This window comes from Ambystoma mexicanum, chromosome 1p (genome assembly GCF_040938575.1).
Source record: "Ambystoma mexicanum isolate Mex_15411 chromosome 1p, UKY_AmexF1_1, whole genome shotgun sequence".
NCBI lineage: Eukaryota > Metazoa > Chordata > Amphibia > Caudata > Ambystomatidae > Ambystoma > Ambystoma mexicanum.
Genome location: NC_090921.1, coordinates 16,988,736 through 17,008,008, shown reverse-complemented (window position 1 = coordinate 17,008,008; position 19,273 = coordinate 16,988,736).

Sequence of the window (19,273 nt, the reverse complement as noted above, 5' to 3'; positions counted from 1 at the left end):
GGTCCATGGTAAGACCTGGAGGTCAGGCCACCTAGAGTCCCTGGGAATAACACATTACTCTCGGGTCCATGGTAAGACCTGGGGGTCAGGCTACCTAGAGTCCCTGGGAGTGGCAAGTTCCTCTCGGGTCCAAGGTAAGACCTGGGGGTCACGCTACCTAGAGTCCCCAGAAGCGGCAAGTTCCTCTCAGGTCCATTGTAAGACCTGGGGGTCAGGCTACCTAGAGTCCCTGGGAGTGGCAAGTTCCTCTCAGGTCCAAGAAAAGAGCTGGGGGTCAGGCTACCTAGAGTCCCTGGGAGTGGCAAGTTCCTCTCGGGTCCATGATAAGACTACGAGGTCATGCTACCTAGGGTCCCTGGGAACAACAAGTTACTCTCAGGTCCATGGTAAGACCTGGGGGTCAGCAAGCTACCTAGAGTCCATGGGAATGGCAAGTTCCTCTCGGGTCCTCTCGGGTGCAAGATAAGAGCTGGGGATCAGGATACTTAGAGTCCCTGGGAGCAGCAAGATCCTCTCGGGTCCATGGTAAAACCTGGAGGTCAGGCCACCTAGAGTCCCTGGGAATAACACATTACTCTCGGGTCCATGGTAAAACCTGGGGGTCAGGCTACCTAGATTCCCTGGGAGTGGCAAGTTCCTCTCGGGTCCAAGTTAAGACCTGGGGGTCAGGCTACCTAGTGTCCCTGGGAGCGGCAAGTTCCTCTCGGGTCCATGGTAAGACCTGGGTGTCAGGCTACCTAGAGTCCCTGGGAGTGGCAAGTTCCTCTCGGGTCCAGGAAAAGAGCTGGGGGTCAGGTTACCTAGAGTCCCTGGGAGCGGTAAGTTCCTCTCGGGTCCATGGTAAGACCTAGGTGTCAGGCTACCTAGAGTCCCTGGGAGTGGCAAGTTCCTCTCGGGTCCAGGAAAAGAGCTGGCGGTCAGGCTACCTAGAGTCCCTGGGAGTGGCAAGTTCCTCTCGGGACCAAGGTAAGACCTGGGGGTCAGGCTACCTAGAGTCCCTGGGAGCGGCAAGTTCCTCTCGGGTCCATGGTAAGACCTGGAGGTCAGGCTATGTAGAGTCCCTGGGAATAACACGTTACTCTCGGGTCCATGGTAAGACCTGGGGGTCAGGCTACCTAGAGTCCCTGGGAGTGGCAAGTTCCTCTCGGGTCCAAGGTAAGACCTGGGGGTCAGGCAACCTAGAGTCCCTGGGAGCGGCAAGTTCCTCTCAGGTCCATGGTAAAACCTGGGTCTCAGGCTTTCTAGAGTCCCTGGGAGCGGCAAGTTCCTCTCGGATCCAAGGTAAGACCTGGGGGTCAGGCTACCTAGAGTCCCTGGGAGCGGCAAGTTCCTCTCAGGTCCGTGGTAAGACCTGGGGGTCAGGATACCTAGAGTCCCTGGGAGCAGCAAGTTACTCTCGGGTCCAAGATAAGACCTAGGGGTCAGGCTACCTAGAGTCCCTGGGAGCAGCAAGTTCCTCTCGGGTCCAAGATAAGAGCTGGGGGTCAGGCTACCTAGAGTCCCAAGAGCGGCAGGTTCCTCTCGGGTCCAAGATAAGAGCTGGGGATCAGGATACTTAGAGTCCCTGGGAGCGGCAAGTTCCTCTCGGGTCCTTTGTAAGACCTGGGGGTCAGGCTACCAAGAGTCCCTGGGAATAACACATTACTCTCGGGTCCATGGTAAAACCTGGGGGTCAGGCTACCTAGAGTCCCTGGGAGTGGCAAGTTCCTCTCGGGTCCAAGTTAAGACCTGGGAGTCACGCTACCTAGAGTCACTGGGAGCGGCAAGTTCCTCTCGGGTCCTTTGTAAGACCTGGGGGTCAGGCTACCTAGAGGCCCTGGGAGTGGCAAGTTCCTCTAGGGTCCAAGAAAAGAGCTAGGGGTCAGGCTACCTAGAGTCCCTGGGAGTGGCAAGCTCCTCTCGGGTCCAGGGTAAGACCTGGGGGTCAGGCTACCTAGAGTCCCTGGGAGCAGCAAGTTCCTCTCGGGTCCATGGTAAGACCTGGGGGTCAGGCTACCTAGAGTCCCTGGGAATAACACGTTACTCTCGGGTCCATGGTAAGACCTGGGGGTCAGGCTACATAGAGTCCCTGGGAGTGGCAAGTTCCTCTCGGGTCCAAGGTAAGACCTGGGGGTCAGGCTACCTAGAGTCCCTGGGAGCGGGAAGTTCCTCTCGGGTCCATGGTAAGACCTGGGTGTCAGGCTACCTAGAGTCCCTGGGAGTGGCAAGTTCCTCTCGGGTCCAGGAAAAGAGCTGGGGGTCAGGTTACCTAGAGTCCCTGGGAGCGGTAAGTTCCTCTCGGGTCCATGGTAAGACCTGGGGGTCAGGCTACCTAGAGTCCCTGGGAGTGGCAAGTTCCTCTTGGGACCAAGGTAAGACCTGGGGGTCAGGCTGCCTAGAGTCCCTGGGAGCGGCAAGTTCCTCTCGGGTCCAAGGTAAGACCTGGGGGTCAGGCTACCTAGAGTCCCTGAGAGTGGCAAGTTCCTCTCGGGACCAAGGTAAAACCTGGGGTCAGGCTACCTATAGTCCCTGGGAGTGGCAAGTTCCTCTCGGGTCCAAGGTAAGACCTGGGGGTCAAGCTACCTAGAGTCCCTGGGAGTGGCAAGTTCCTCTCGGGTCCAAGGTAAGACCTGGGGGTCACGCTACCTAGAGTCCCTGAGAGCGGCAAGTTCCTCTCAGGTCCATTGTAAGAGCTGGGGGTCAGGCTACCTAGAGTCCCTGGGAGTGGCAAGTTCCTCTAGGGTCCAAGAAAAGAGCTAGGGGTCAGGCTACCTAGAGTCCCTGGGAGTGGCAAGTTCCTCTCGGGTCCAGGGTAAGACCTGGGGGTCAGGCAACCTAGAGTCCCTGGGAACAACAAGTTCCTCTCGGGTCCATGGTAAGACCTGGGGGTCAGGCTACCTAGAGTCCCGGGGAATAACACGTTACTCTCGGGTCCATGGTAAGACCTGGGGGTCAGGCTACCTAGAGTGTCTGGGAGTGGCAAGTTCCTGTTGGGTCCAAGAAAAGAGCTGGGGGTCAGGCTACCTAGAGTCCCTGGGAGTGGCAAGTTCCTCTCGGGTCCAAGGTAAGACCTGGGGGTCAGGCTACCTAGAGTCCCTGGGAGCGGCAAGTTCCTCTCGGATCCATGGTAAGACCTGGGTGTCAGGCTACCTAGAGTCCCTGGGAGCGGCAAGTTCCTCTCAGGTCCATGGTAAGACCTGGGGGTCAGGATACCTAGAGTCCCTGGGTGCAGCAAGTTCCTCCGGGCCCAAGATAAGACCTAGGGGTCAGGTTACCTAGAGTCCCTGGGAGCGGCAAGTTCCTCTCTGGTCCATGGTAAGACCTGGGGTTCAGGCTACCTAGAGTCCCTGGGAGCGGCAAGTTCCTCTCGGGTCCATGGTAAGGGCTGGGGGACACGCTACCTAGAGTCCCTGGGAGCGGTAAGTTCCTCTCGGGTCCATGGTAAAACCTGGAGGTCAGGCTATGTAGAGTCCCTGGGAATAACACGTTACTCTCGGGTCCATGGTAAGACCTGGGGGTCAGGCTACCTAGAGTCCCTGGGAGTGGCAAGTTCCTCTCGGGTCCAAGGTAAGACCTGGGGGTCACGCTACCTAGAGTCCCCAGAAGCGGCAAGTTCCTCTCAGGTCCATTGTAAGACCTGGGGGTCAGGCTACCTAGAGTCCCTGGGAGTGGCAAGTTCCTCTCAGGTCCAAGAAAAGAGCTGGGGGTCAGGCTACCTAGAGTCCCTGGGAGTGGCAAGTTCCTCTCGGGTCCATGATAAGACCACGAGGTCATGCTACCTAGGGTCCCTGGGAACAACAAGTTACTCTCAGGTCCATGGTAAGACCTGGGGGTCAGCAAGCTACCTAGAGTCCATGGGAATGGCAAGTTCCTCTCGGGTCCTCTCGGGTGCAAGATAAGAGCTGGGGATCAGGATACTTAGAGTCCCTGGGAGCAGCAAGATCCTCTCGGGTCCATGGTAAGACCTGGAGGTCAGGCCACCTAGAGTCCCTGGGAATAACACATTACTCTCGGGTCCATGGTAAAACCTGGGGGTCAGGCTACCTAGATTCCCTGGGAGTGGCAAGTTCCTCTCGGGTCCAAGTTAAGACCTGGGGGTCACGCTACCTAGAGTCCCTGGGAGCGGCAAGTTCCTCTCGGGTCCTTTGTAAGACCTGGGGGTCAGGCTACCTAGAGTCCCTGGGAGTGGCAAGTTCCTCTAGGGTCCAAGAAAAGAGCTAGGGGTCAGGCTACCTAGAGTCCCTGGGAGTGGCAAGTTCCTCTCGGGTCCAGGGTAAGACCTGGGGGTCAGGCTACCTAGAGTCCCTGGGAGCAGCAAGTTCCTCTCGGGTCCATGGTAAGACCTGGGGGTCAGGATACCTAGAGTCCCTGGAAATAACACGTTACTCTCGGGTCCATGGTAAGACCTGGGGGTCAGGCTACATAGAGTCCCTGGGAGTGGCAAGTTCCTCTCAGGTCCAAGGTAAGACCTGGGGGTCAGGCTACCTAGAGTCCCTGGGAGCGGCAAGTTCCTCTCGGGTCCATGGTAAGACCTGGGTGTCAGGCTACCTAGAGTCCCTGGGAGTGGCAAGTTCCTCTCGGGTCCAAGATAAGACCTGGGGGTCACGCTACCTAGTGTCTCTGGGAGCGGCAAGTTCCTCTCGGGTCCTTTGAAAGACCTGGGGGTCAGGCTACCTAGAGTCCCTGGGAGTGGCAAGTTCCTCTAGGGTCCAAGAAAAGAGCTAGGGGTCAGGCTACCTAGAGTCCCTGGGAGTGGCAAGTTCCTCTCGGGTCCAGGGTAAGACCTGGGGGTCAGGCTACCTAGAGTCCCTGGGAGCAGCAAGTTCCTCTCGGGTCCATGGTAAGACCTGGGTTTCAGGCTACCTAGAGTCCCTGGGAGCGGTAAGTTCCTCTCGGGTCCATGGTAAGACCTGGAGGTCAGGCTATGTAGAGTCCCTGGGAATAACACGTTACTCTCGGGTCCATGGTAAGACCTGGGGGTCAGGCTACCTAGAGTCCCTGGGAGTGGCAAGTTCCTCTCGGGTCCAAGGTAAGACCTGGGGGTCAGGCAACCTAGAGTCCCTGGGAGCGGCAAGTTCCTCTCAGGTCCATGGTAAAACCTGGGTGTCAGGCTACCTAGAGTCCCTGGGAGCGGCAAGTTCCACTCGGGTCCAAGGTAAGACCTGGGGGTCAGGCTACCTAGAGTCCCTGGGAGCGGCAAGTTCCTCTCGGGTCCATGGTAAGACCTGGGTGTCAGGCTACCTAGAGTCCCTGGGAGCGGCAAGTTCCTCTCAGGTCCGTGGTAAGACCTGGGGGTCAGGATACCTAGAGTCCCGGGGAGCAGCAAGTTCCTCTCGGGTCCAAGATAAGACCTAGGGGTCAGGCTACCTAGAGTCCCTGGGAGCAGCAAGTTCCTCTCGGGTCCAAGATAAGAGCTGGGGGTCAGGCTACCTAGAGTCCCTAGGAGCGGCAGGTTCCTCTCGGGTGCAAGATAAGAGCTGGGGATCAGGATACTTAGAGTCCCTGGGAGCGGCAAGATCCTCTCGGGTCCATGGTAAGACCTGGAGGTCAGGCTACCTAGAGTCCCTGGGAATAACACATTACTCTCGGGTCCGTGGTAAAACCTGGGGATCAGGCTACCTAGATTCCCTGGGAGTGGCAAGTTCCTCTCGGGTCCAAGTTAAGACCTCGGGGTCACGCTACCTAGAGTCCCTGGGAGCGGCAAGTTCCTCTCGGGTCCTTTGTAAGACCTGGGGGTCAGGCTACCTAGAGTCCCTGGGAGTGGCAAGTTCCTCTAGGGTCCAAGAAAAGAGCTAGGGGTCAGGCTACCTAGAGTCCCTGGGAGTGGCAAGTTCCTCTCGGGTCCAGGGTAAGACCTGGGGGTCAGGCTACCTAGAGTCCCTGGGAGCAGCAAGTTCCTCTCGGGTCCATGGTAAGACCTGGGGGTCAGGCTACCTAGAGTCCCTGGAAATAACACGTTACTCTCGGGTCCATGGTAAGACCTGGGGGTCAGGCTACATAGAGTCCCTGGGAGTGGCAAGTTCCTCTCGGGACCAAGGTAAGACCTGGGGGTCAGGCTACCTAGAGTCCCTGGGAGCGGCAAGTTCCTCTCGGGTCCATGGTAAGACCTGGGTGTCAGGCTACCTAGAGTCCCTGGGAGTGGCAAGTTCCTCTCGGGTCCAGGAAAAGAGCTGGGGGTCAGGTTACCTAGAGTCCCTGGGAGCGGTAAGTTCCTCTCGGGTCCATGGTAAGACCTGGCGGTCAGGCTATGTAGAGTCCCTGGGAGTGGCAAGTTCCTCTCGGGACCAAGGTAAGACCTGGGGGTCAGGCTACCTAGAGTCCCTGGGAGCGGCAAGTTCCTCTCGGGTCCATGGTAAGACCTGGAGGTCAGGCTATGTAGAGTCCCTGGGAATAACACGTTACTCTCGGGTCCATGGTAAGACCTGGGGGTCAGGCTACCTAGAGTCCCTGGAAGTGGCAAGTTCCTCTCGGGTCCAAGGTAAGACCTGGGGGTCAGGCAACCTAGAGTCCCTGGGAGCGGCAAGTTCCTCTCAGGTCCATGGTAAAACCTGGGTGTCAGGCTACCTAGAGTCCCTGGGAGCGGCAAGTTCCTCTCGGATCCAAGGTAAGACCTGGGGGTCAGGCTACCTAGAGTCCCTGGGAGCGGCAAGTTCCTCTCAGGTCCGTGGTAAGACCTGGGGGTCAGGATACCTATAGTCCCTGGGAGCAGCAAGTTCCTCTCTGGTCCAAGATAAGACCTAGGGGTCAGGCTACCTAGAGTCCCTGGGAGCAGCAAGTTCCTCTCGGGTCCAAGATAAGAGCTGGGGATCAGGATACTTAGAGTCCCTGGGAGCGGCAAGTTCCTCTCGGAACCAAGGTAAGACCTGGGGTTCAGGCTACCTAGAGTCCCTGGGAGCGGTAAGTTCCTCTCGGGTCCATGGTAAGACCTGGAGGTCAGGCTACCTAGAGTCCCTGGGAATAACACATTACTCTCGGGTCCATGGTAAAACCTGGGGGTCAGGCTACCTAGAGTCCCTGGGAGTGGCAAGTTCCTCTCGGGTCCAAGTTAAGACCTGGGGGTCACGCTACCTAGAGTCCCTGGGAGCGGCAAGTTCCTCTCGGGTCCTTTGTGAGACTGGGGGTCAGGCTACCTAGAGTCCCTGGGAGTGGCAAGTTCCTCTAGGGTCCAAGAAAAGAGCTAGGGGTCAGGCTACCTAGAGTCCCTGGGGGTGGCAAGTTCCTCTCGGGTCCAGGGTAAGACCTGGGGGTCAGGCTACCTAGAGTCCCTGGGAGCAGCAAGTTCCTCTCGGGTCCAAGATAAGAGCTGGGGGTCAGGCTACCTAGAGTCCCTAGGAGCGGCACGTTCCTCTCGGGTCCAAGATAAGAGCTGGGGATCAGGATACTTAGAGTCCCTGGGAGCGGCAAGTTCCTCTCGGGTCCTTTGTAAGACCTGGGGGTCAGGCTACCAAGAGTCCCTGGGAATAACACATTACTCTCGGGTCCATGGTAAAACCTGGGGGTCAGGCTACCTAGAGTCCCTGGGAGTGGCAAGTTCCTCTCGGGTCCAAGTTAAGACCTGGGAGTCACGCTACCTAGAGTCACTGGGAGCGGCAAGTTCCTCTCGGGTCCTTTGTAAGACCTGGGGGTCAGGCTACCTAGAGGCCCTGGGAGTGGCAAGTTCCTCTAGGGTCCAAGAAAAGAGCTAGGGGTCAGGCTACCTAGAGTCCCTGGGAGTGGCAAGCTCCTCTCGGGTCCAGGGTAAGACCTGGGGGTCAGGCTACCTAGAGTCCCTGGGAGCAGCAAGTTCCTCTCGGGTCCATGGTAAGACCTGGGGGTCAGGCTACCTAGAGTCCCTGGGAATAACACGTTACTCTCGGGTCCATGGTAAGACCTGGGGGTCAGGCTACATAGAGTCCCTGGGAGTGGCAAGTTCCTCTCGGGTCCAAGGTAAGACCTGGGGGTCAGGCTACCTAGAGTCCCTGGGAGCGGCAAGTTCCTCTCGGGTCCATGGTAAGACCTGGGTGTCAGGCTACCTAGAGTCCCTGGGAGTGGCAAGTTCCTCTCGGGTCCAGGAAAAGAGCTGGGGGTCAGGTTACCTAGAGTCCCTGGGAGCGGTAAGTTCCTCTCGGGTCCATGGTAAGACCTGGGGGTCAGGCTACCTAGAGTCCCTGGGAGTGGCAAGTTCCTCTTGGGACCAAGGTAAGACCTGGGGGTCAGGCTGCCTAGAGTCCCTGGGAGCGGCAAGTTCCTCTCGGGTCCAAGGTAAGACCTGGGGGTCAGGCTACCTAGAGTCCCTGAGAGTGGCAAGTTCCTCTCGGGACCAAGGTAAAACCTGGGGTCAGGCTACCTATAGTCCCTGGGAGTGGCAAGTTCCTCTCGGGTCCAAGGTAAGACCTGGGGGTCAAGCTACCTAGAGTCCCTGGGAGTGGCAAGTTCCTCTCGGGTCCAAGGTAAGACCTGGGGGTCACGCTACCTAGAGTCCCTGAGAGCGGCAAGTTCCTCTCAGGTCCATTGTAAGAGCTGGGGGTCAGGCTACCTAGAGTCCCTGGGAGTGGCAAGTTCCTCTAGGGTCCAAGAAAAGAGCTAGGGGTCAGGCTACCTAGAGTCCCTGGGAGTGGCAAGTTCCTCTCGGGTCCAGGGTAAGACCTGGGGGTCAGGCAACCTAGAGTCCCTGGGAACAGCAAGTTCCTCTCGGGTCCATGGTAAGACCTGGGGGTCAGGCTACCTAGAGTCCCGGGGAATAACACGTTACTCTCGGGTCCATGGTAAGACCTGGGGGTCAGGCTACCTAGAGTGTCTGGGAGTGGCAAGTTCCTGTTGGGTCCAAGAAAAGAGCTGGGGGTCAGGCTACCTAGAGTCCCTGGGAGTGGCAAGTTCCTCTCGGGTCCAAGGTAAGACCTGGGGGTCAGGTTACCTAGAGTCCCTGGGAGCGGCAAGTTCCTCTCGGGTCCATGGTAAGACCTGGGTGTCAGGCTACCTAGAGTCCCTGGGAGCGGCAAGTTCCTCTCAGGTCCATGGTAAGACCTGGGGGTCAGGATACCTAGAGTCCCTGGGTGCAGCAAGTTCCTCCGGGCCCAAGATAAGACCTAGGGGTCAGGTTACCTAGAGTCCCTGGGAGCGGCAAGTTCCTCTCTGGTCCATGGTAAGACCTTGGGTTCAGGCTACCTAGAGTCCCTGGGAGCGGCAAGTTCCTCTCGGGTCCATGGTAAGGGCTGGGGGACACGCTACCTAGAGTCCCTGGGAGCGGTAAGTTCCTCTCGGGTCCATGGTAAGACCTGGAGGTCAGGCTATGTAGAGTCCCTGGGAATAACACGTTACTCTCGGGTCCATGGTAAGACCTGGGGGTCAGGCTACCTAGAGTCCCTGGGAGTGGCAAGTTCCTCTCGGTTCCAAGGTAAGACCTGGGGGTCACGCTACCTAGAGTCCCCAGAAGCGGCAAGTTCCTCTCAGGTCCATTGTAAGACCTGGGGGTCAGGCTACCTAGAGTCCCTGGGAGTGGCAAGTTCCTCTCAGGTCCAAGAAAAGAGCTGGGGGTCAGGCTACCTAGAGTCCCTGGGAGTGGCAAGTTCCTCTCGGGTCCATGATAAGACCACGAGGTCATGCTACCTAGGGTCCCTGGGAACAACAAGTTACTCTCAGGTCCATGGTAAGACCTGGGGGTCAGCAAGCTACCTAGAGTCCATGGGAATGGCAAGTTCCTCTCGGGTCCTCTCGGGTGCAAGATAAGAGCTGGGGATCAGGATACTTAGAGTCCCTGGGAGTGGCAAGTTCCTCTCGGGTCCAAGGTAAGACCTGGGGGTCAGGCTACCTAGAGTCCATGGGAATGGCAAGTTCCTCTCGGGTCCTCTCGGGTGCAAGATAAGAGCTGGGGATCAGGCTACCTAGAGTCCCTGGGAGTGGCAAGTTCCTCTCGGGTCCAAGGTAAGACCTGGGGGTCAGGCTACCTAGAGTCCCTGGGAGCGGCAAGTTCCTCTCGGGTCCATGGTAAGACCTGGGTGTCAGGCTACCTAGAGTCCCTGGGAGCGGCAAGTTCCTCTCAGGTCCATGGTAAGACCTGGGGGTCAGGATACCTAGAGTCCCTGGGTGCAGCAAGTTCCTCCGGGCCCAAGATAAGACCTAGGGGTCAGGTTACCTAGAGTCCCTGGGAGCGGCAAGTTCCTCTCTGGTCCATGGTAAGACCTGGGGTTCAGGCTACCTAGAGTCCCTGGGAGCGGCAAGTTCCTCTCGGGTCCATGGTAAGGGCTGGGGGACACGCTACCTAGAGTCCCTGGGAGCGGTAAGTTCCTCTCGGGTCCATGGTAAGACCTGGAGGTCAGGCTATGTAGAGTCCCTGGGAATAACACGTTACTCTCGGGTCCATGGTAAGACCTGGGGGTCAGGCTACCTAGAGTCCCTGGGAGTGGCAAGTTCCTCTCGGGTCCAAGGTAAGACCTGGGGGTCACGCTACCTAGAGTCCCCAGAAGCGGCAAGTTCCTCTCAGGTCCATTGTAAGACCTGGGGGTCAGGCTACCTAGAGTCCCTGGGAGTGGCAAGTTCCTCTCAGGTCCAAGAAAAGAGCTGGGGGTCAGGCTACCTAGAGTCCCTGGGAGTGGCAAGTTCCTCTCGGGTCCATGATAAGACCACGAGGTCATGCTACCTAGGGTCCCTGGGAACAACAAGTTACTCTCAGGTCCATGGTAAGACCTGGGGGTCAGCAAGCTACCTAGAGTCCATGGGAATGGCAAGTTCCTCTCGGGTCCTCTCGGGTCCAAGTTAAGACCTGGGGGTCACGCTACCTAGAGTCCCTGGGAGCGGCAAGTTCCTCTCGGGTCCTTTGTAAGACCTGGGGGTCAGGCTACCTAGAGTCCCTGGGAGTGACAAGTTCCTCTAGGGTCCAAGAAAAGAGCGAGGGGTCAGGCTACCTAGAGTCCCTGGGAGTGGCAAGTTCCTCTCGGGTCCAGGGTAAGACCTGGGGGTCAGGCTACCTAGAGTCCCTGGGAGCAGCAAGTTCCTCTCGGGTCCATGGTAAGACCTGGGGGTCAGGCTACCTAGAGTCCCTGGAAATAACACGTTACTCTCGGGTCCATGGTAAGACCTGGGGGTCAGGCTACATAGAGTCCCTGGGAGTGGCAAGTTCCTCTCAGGTCCAAGGTAAGACCTGGGGGTCAGGCTACCTAGAGTCCCTGGGAGCGGCAAGTTCCTCTCGGGTCCATGGTAAGACCTGGGTGTCAGGCTACCTAGAGTCCCTGGGAGTGGCAAGTTCCTCTCGGGTCCAGGAAAAGAGCTGGGGGTCAGGTTACCTAGAGTCCCTGGGAGCGGTAAGTTCCTCTCGGGTCCATGGTAAGACCTAGGTGTCAGGCTACCTAGAGTCCCTGGGAGTGGCAAGTTCCTCTCGGGTCCAGGAAAAGAGCTGGCGGTCAGGCTACCTAGAGTCCCTGGGAGTGGCAAGTTCCTCTCGGGACCAAGGTAAGACCTGGGGGTCAGGCTACCTAGAGTCCCTGGGAGCGGCAAGTTCCTCTCGGGTCCATGGTAAGACCTGGAGGTCAGGCTATGTAGAGTCCCTGGGAATAACACGTTACTCTCGGGTCCATGGTAAGACCTTGGGGTCAGGCTACCTAGAGTCCCTGGGAGTGGCAATTTCCTCTCGGGTCCAAGGTAAGACCTGGGGGTCAGGCAACCTAGAGTCCCTGGGAGCGGCAAGTTCCTCTCAGGTCCATGGTAAAACCTGGGTCTCAGGCTTTCTAGAGTCCCTGGGAGCGGCAAGTTCCTCTCGGATCCAAGGTAAGACCTGGGGGTCAGGCTACCTAGAGTCCCTGGGAGCGGCAAGTTCCTCTCAGGTCCGTGGTAAGACCTGGGGGTCAGGATACCTAGAGTCCCTGGGAGCAGCAAGTTACTCTCGGGTCCAAGATAAGACCTAGGGGTCAGGCTACCTAGAGTCCCTGGGAGCAGCAAGTTCCTCTCGGGTCCAAGATAAGAGCTGGGGGTCAGGCTACCTAGAGTCCCAAGAGCGGCAGGTTCCTCTCGGGTCCAAGATAAGAGCAGGGGATCAGGATACTTAGAGTCCCTGGGAGTTGCAAGTTCCTCTCGGGTCCTTTGTAAGACCTGGGGGTCAGGCTACCAAGAGTCCCTGGGAATAACACATTACTCTCGGGTCCATGGTAAAACCTGGGGGTCAGGCTACCTAGAGTCCCTGGGAGTGGCAAGTTCCTCTCGGGTCCAAGTTAAGACCTGGGAGTCACACTACCTAGAGTCACTGGGAGCGGCAAGTTCCTCTCGGGTCCTTTGTAAGACCTGGGGGTCAGGCTACCTAGAGACCCTGGGAGTGGCAAGTTCCTCTAGGGTCCAAGAAAAGAGCTAGGGGTCAGGCTACCTAGAGTCCCTGGGAGTGGCAAGCTCCTCTCGGGTCCAGGGTAAGACCTGGGGGTCAGGCTACCTAGAGTCCCTGGGAGCAGCAAGTTCCTCTCGGGTCCATGGTAAGACCTGGGGGTCAGGCTACCTAGAGTCCCTGGGAATAACACGTTACTCTCGGGTCCATGGTAAGACCTGGGGGTCAGGCTACATAGAGTCCCTGGGAGTGGCAAGTTCCTCTCGGGTCCAAGGTAAGACCTGGGGGTCAGGCTACCTAGAGTCCCTGGGAGCGGCAAGTTCCTCTCGGGTCCATGGTAAGACCTGGGTGTCAGGCTACCTAGAGTCCCTGGGAGTGGCAAGTTCCTCTCGGGTCCAGGAAAAGAGCTGGGGGTCAGGTTACCTAGAGTCCCTGGGAGCGGTAAGTTCCTCTCGGGTCCATGGTAAGACCTGGGGGTCAGGCTACCTAGAGTCCCTGGGAGTGGCAAGTTCCTCTTGCGACCAAGGTAAGACCTGGGGGTCAGGCTGCCTAGAGTCCCTGGGAGCGGCAAGTTCCTCTCGGGTCCAAGGTAAGACCTGGGGGTCAGGCTACCTAGAGTCCCTGAGAGTGGCAAGTTCCTCTCGGGACCAAGGTAAAACCTGGGGTCAGGCTACCTATAGTCCCTGGGAGTGGCAAGTTCCTCTCGGGTCCAAGGTAAGACCTGGGGGTCAAGCTACCTAGAGTCCCTGGGAGTGGCAAGTTCCTCTCGGGTCCAAGGTAAGACCTGGGGGTCACGCTACCTAGAGTCCCTGAGAGCGGCAAGTTCCTCTCAGGTCCATTGTAAGAGCTGGGGGTCAGGCTACCTAGAGTCCCTGGGAGTGGCAAGTTCCTCTAGGGTCCAAGAAAAGAGCTAGGGGTCAGGCTACCTAGAGTTCCTGGGAGTGGCAAGTTCCTCTCGGGTCCAGGGTAAGACCTGGGGGTCAGGCAACCTAGAGTCCCTGGGAACAGCAAGTTCCTCTCGGGTCCATGGTAAGACCTGGGGGTCAGGCTACCTAGAGTCCCGGGGAATAACACGTTACTCTCGGGTCCATGGTAAGACCTGGGGGTCAGGCTACCTAGAGTGTCTGGGAGTGGCAAGTTCCTGTTGGGTCCAAGAAAAGAGCTGGGGGTCAGGCTACCTAGAGTCCCTGGGAGTGGCAAGTTCCTCTCGGGTCCAAGGTAAGACCTGGGGGTCAGGCTACCTAGAGTCCCTGGGAGCGGCAAGTTCCTCTCGGGTCCATGGTAAGACCTGGGTGTCAGGCTACCTAGAGTCCCTGGGAGCGGCAAGTTCCTCTCAGGTCCATGGTAAGACCTGGGGGTCAGGATACCTAGAGTCCCTGGGTGAAGCAAGTTCCTCCGGGCCCAAGATAAGACCTAGGGGTCAGGTTACCTAGAGTCCCTGGGAGCGGCAAGTTCCTCTCTGGTCCATGGTAAGACCTGGGGTTCAGGCTACCTAGAGTCCCTGGGAGCGGCAAGTTCCTCTCGGGTCCATGGTAAGGGCTGGGGGACACGCTACCTAGAGTCCCTGGGAGCGGTAAGTTCCTCTCGGGTCCATGGTAAGACCTGGAGGTCAGGCTATGTAGAGTCCCTGGGAATAACACGTTACTCTCGGGTCCATGGTAAGACCTGGGGGTCAGGCTACCTAGAGTCCCTGGGAGTGGCAAGTTCCTCTCGGGTCCAAGGTAAGACCTGGGGGTCACGCTACCTAGAGTCCCCAGAAGCGGCAAGTTCCTCTCAGGTCCATTGTAAGACCTGGGGGTCAGGCTACCTAGAGTCCCTGGGAGTGGCAAGTTCCTCTCAGGTCCAAGAAAAGAGCTGGGGGTCAGGCTACCTAGAGTCCCTGGGAGTGGCAAGTTCCTCTCGGGTCCATGATAAGACCACGAGGTCATGCTACCTAGGGTCCCTGGGAACAACAAGTTACTCTCAGGTCCATGGTAAGACCTGGGGGTCAGCAAGCTACCTAGAGTCCATGGGAATGGCAAGTTCCTCTCGGGTCCTCTCGGGTGCAAGATAAGAGCTGGGGATCAGGATACTTAGAGTCCCTGGGAGCAGCAAGATCCTCTCGGGTCCATGGTAAGACCTGGAGGTCAGGCCACCTAGAGTCCCTGGGAATAACACATTACTCTCGGGTCCATGGTAAGACCTGGGCGTCAGGCTACCTAGAGTCCCTGGGAGTGGCAAGTTCCTCTCGGGTCCAAGGTAAGACCTGGGGGTCACGCTACCTAGAGTCCCCAGAAGCGGCAAGTTCCTCTCAGGTCCATTGTAAGACCTGGGGGTCAGGCTACCTAGAGTCCCTGGGAGTGGCAAGTTCCTCTCAGGTCCAAGAAAAGAGCTGGGGGTCAGGCTACCTAGAGTCCCTGGGAGTGGCAAGTTCCTCTCGGGTCCATGATAAGACCACGAGGTCATGCTACCTAGGGTCCCTGGGAACAACAAGTTACTCTCAGGTCCATGGTAAGACCTGGGGGTCAGCAAGCTACCTAGAGTCCATGGGAATGGCAAGTTCCTCTCGGGTCCTCTCGGGTGCAAGATAAGAGCTGGGGATCAGGATACTTAGAGTCCCTGGGAGCAGCAAGATCCTCTCGGGTCCATGGTAAAACCTGGAGGTCAGGCCACCTAGAGTCCCTAGGAATAACACATTACTCTCGGGTCCATGGTAAAACCTGGGGGTCAGGCTACCTAGATTCCCTGGGAGTGGCAAGTTCCTCTCGGGTCCAAGTTAAGACCTGGGGGTCAGGCTACCTAGAGTCCCTGGGAGCGGCAAGTTCCTCTCGGGTCCATGGTAAGACCTGGGTGTCAGGCTACCTAGAGTCCCTGGGAGTGGCAAGTTCCTCTCGGGTCCAGGAAAAGAGCTGGGGGTCAGGTTACCTAGAGTCCCTGGGAGCGGTAAGTTCCTCTCGGGTCCATGGTAAGACCTAGGTGTCAGGCTACCTAGAGTCCCTGGGAGTGGCAAGTTCCTCTCGGGTCCAGGAAAAGAGCTGGCGGTCAGGCTACCTAGAGTCCCTGGGAGTGGCAAGTTCCTCTCGGGACCAAGGTAAGACCTGGGGGTCAGGCTACCTAGAGTCCCTGGGAGCGGCAAGTTCCTCTCGGGTCCATGGTAAGACCTGGAGGTCAGGCTATGTAGAGTCCCTGGGAATAACACGTTACTCTCGGGTCCATGGTAAGACCTGGGGGTCAGGCTACCTAGAGTCCCTGGGAGTGGCCAGTTCCTCTCGGGTCCAAGGTAAGACCTGGGGGTCAGGCAACCTAGAGTCCCTGGGAGCGGCAAGTTCCTCTCAGGTCCATGGTAAAACCTGGGTCTCAGGCTTTCTAGAGTCCCTGGGAGCGGCAAGTTCCTCTCGGATCCAAGGTAAGACCTGGGGGTCAGGCTACCTAGAGTCCCTGGGAGCGGCAAGTTCCTCTCAGGTCCGTGGTAAGACCTGGGGGTCAGGATACCTAGAGTCCCTGGGAGCAGCAAGTTACTCTCGGGTCCAAGATAAGACCTAGGGGTCAGGCTACCTAGAGTCCCTGGGAGCAGCAAGTTCCTCTCGGGTCCAAGATAAGAGCTGGGGGTCAGGCTACCTAGAGTCCCAAGAGCGGCAGGTTCCTCTCGGGTCCAAGATAAGAGCTGGGGATCAGGATACTTAGAGTCCCTGGGAGCGGCAAGTTCCTCTCGGGTCCTTTGTAAGACCTGGGGGTCAGGCTACCAAGAGTCCCTGGGAATAACACATTACTCTCGGGTCCATGGTAAAACCTGGGGGTCAGGCTACCTAGAGTCCCTGGGAGTGGCAAGTTCCTCTCGGGTCCAAGTTAAGACCTGGGAGTCACGCTACCTAGAGTCACTGGGAGCGGCAAGTTCCTCTCGGGTCCTTTGTAAGACCTGGGGGTCAGGCTACCTAGAGGCCCTGGGAGTGGCAAGTTCCTCTAGGGTCCAAGAAAAGAGCTAGGGGTCAGGCTACCTAGAGTCCCTGGGAGTGGCAAGCTCCTCTCGGGTCCAGGGTAAGACCTGGGGGTCAGGCTACCTAGAGTCCCTGGGAGCAGCAAGTTCCTCTCGGGTCCATGGTAAGACCTGGGGGTCAGGCTACCTAGAGTCCCTGGGAATAACACGTTACTCTCGGGTCCATGGTAAGACCTGGGGGTCAGGCTACATAGAGTCCCTGGGAGTGGCAAGTTCCTCTCGGGTCCAAGGTAAGACCTGGGGGTCAGGCTACCTAGAGTCCCTGGGAGCGGCAAGTTCCTCTCGGGTCCATGGTAAGACCTGGGTGTCAGGCTACCTAGAGTCCCTGGGAGTGGCAAGTTCCTCTCGGGTCCAGGAAAAGAGCTGGGGGTCAGGTTACCTAGAGTACCTGGGAGCGGTAAGTTCCTCTCGGGTCCATGGTAAGACCTGGGGGTCAGGCTACCTAGAGTCCCTGGGAGTGGCAAGTTCCTCTTGCGACCAAGGTAAGACCTGGGGGTCAGGCTGCCTAGAGTCCCTGGGAGCGGCAAGTTCCTCTCGGGTCCAAGGTAAGACCTGGGGGTCAGGCTACCTAGAGTCCCTCAGAGTGGCAAGTTCCTCTCGGGACCAAGGTAAAACCTGGGGTCAGGCTACCTATAGTCCCTGGGAGTGGCAAGTTCCTCTCGGGTCCAAGGTAAGACCTGGGGGTCAAGCTACCTAGAGTCCCTGGGAGTGGCAAGTTCCTCTCGGGTCCAAGGTATGACCGGGGGGTCACGCTACCTAGAGTCCCTGAGAGCGGCAAGTTCCTCTCAGGTCCATTGTAAGAGCTGGGGGTCAGGCTACCTAGAGTCCCTGGGAGTGGCAAGTTCCTCTAGGGTCCAAGAAAAGAGCTAGGGGTCAGGCTACCTAGAGTCCCTGGGAGTGGCAAGTTCCTCTCGGGTCCAGGGTAAGACCTGGGGGTCAGGCAACCTAGAGTCCCTGGGAACAGCAAGTTCCTCTCGGGTCCATGGTAAGACCTGGGGGTCAGGCTACCTAGAGTCCCGGGGAATAACACGTTACTCTCGGGTCCATGGTAAGACCTGGGCGTCAGGCTACCTAGAGTGTCTGGGAGTGGCAAGTTCCTGTTGGGTCCAAGAAAAGAGCTGGGGGTCAGGCTACCTAGAGTCCCTGGGAGTGGCAAGTTCCTCTCGGGTCCAAGGTAAGACCTGGGGGTCAGGCTACCTAGAGTCCCTGGGAGCGGCAAGTTCCTCTCGGGTCCATGGTAAGACCTGGGTGTCAGGCTACCTAGAGTCCCTGGGAGCGGCAAGTTCCTCTCAGGTCCATGGTAAGACCTGGGGGTCAGGATACCTAGAGTCCCTGGGTGCAGCAAGTTCCTCCGGGCCCAAGATAAGACCTAGGGGTCAGGTTACCTAGAGTCCCTGGGAGCGGCAAGTTCCTCTCTGGTCCATGGTAAGACCTGGGGTTCAGGCTACCTAGAGTCCCTGGGAGCGGCAAGTTCCTCTCGGGTCCATGGTAAGGGCTGGGGGACACGCTACCTAGAGTCCCTGGGAGCGGTAAGTTCCTCTCGGGTCCATGGTAAGACCTGGAGGTCAGGCTATGTAGAGTCCCTGGGAATAACACGTTACTCTCGGGTCCATGGTAAGACCTGGGGGTCAGGCTACCTAGAGTCCCTGGGAGTGGCAAGTTCCTCTCGGGTCCAAGGTAAGACCTGGGGGTCACGCTACCTAGAGTCCCCAGAAGCGGCAAGTTCCTCTCAGGTCCATTGTAAGATCTGGGGGTCAGGCTACCTAGAGTCCCTGGGAGTGGCAAGTTCCTCTCAGGTCCAAGAAAAGAGCTGGGGGTCAGGCTACCTAGAGTCCCTGGGAGTGGCAAGTTCCTCTCGGGTCCATGATAAGACCACGAGGTCATGCTACCTAGGGTCCCTGGGAACAACAAGTTACTCTCAGGTCCATGGTAAGACCTGGGGGTCAGCAAGCTACCTAGAGTCCATGGGAATGGCAAGTTCCTCTCGGGTCCTCTCGGGTGCAAGATAAGAGCTGGGGATCAGGATACTTAGAGTCCCTGGGAGCAGCAAGATCCTCTCGGGTCCATGGTAAGACCTGGAGGTCAGGCCACCTAGAGTCCCTGGGAATAACACATTACTCTCGGGTCCATGGTAAGACCTGGGGGTCAGGCTACCTAGAGTCCCTGGGAGTGGCAAGTTCCTCTCGGGTCCAAGGTAAGACCTGGGGGTCACGCTACCTAGAGTCCCCAGAAGCGGCAAGTTCCTCTCAGGTCCATTGTAAGACCTGGGGGTCAGGCTACCTAGAGTCCCTGGGAGTGGCAAGTTCCTCTCAGGTCCAAGAAAAGAGCTGGGGGTCAGGCTACCTAGAGTCCCTGGGAGTGGCAAGTTCCTCTCGGGTCCATGATAAGACTACGAGGTCATGCTACCTAGGGTCCCTGGGAACAACAAGTTACTCTCAGGTCCATGGTAAGACCTGGGGGTCAGCAAGCTACCTAGAGTCCATGGGAATGGCAAGTTCCTCTCGGGTCCTCTCGGGTGCAAGATAAGAGCTGGGGATCAGGATACTTAGAGTCCCTGGGAGCAGCAAGATCCTCTCGGGTCCATGGTAAAACCTGGAGGTCAGGCCACCTAGAGTCCCTGGGAATAACACATTACTCTCGGGTCCATGGTAAAACCTGGGGGTCAGGCTACCTAGATTCCCTGGGAGTGGCAAGTTCCTCTCGGGTCCAAGTTAAGACCTGGGGGTCAGGCTACCTAGTGTCCCTGGGAGCGGCAAGTTCCTCTCGGGTCCATGGTAAGACCTGGGTGTCAGGCTACCTAGAGTCCCTGGGAGTGGCAAGTTCCTCTCGGGTCCAGGAAAAGAGCTGGGGGTCAGGTTACCTAGAGTCCCTGGGAGCGGTAAGTTCCTCTCGGGTCCATGGTAAGACCTAGGTGTCAGGCTACCTAGAGTCCCTGGGAGTGGCAAGTTCCTCTCGGGTCCAGGAAAAGAGCTGGCGGTCAGGCTACCTAGAGTCCCTGGGAGTGGCAAGTTCCTCTCGGGACCAAGGTAAGACCTGGG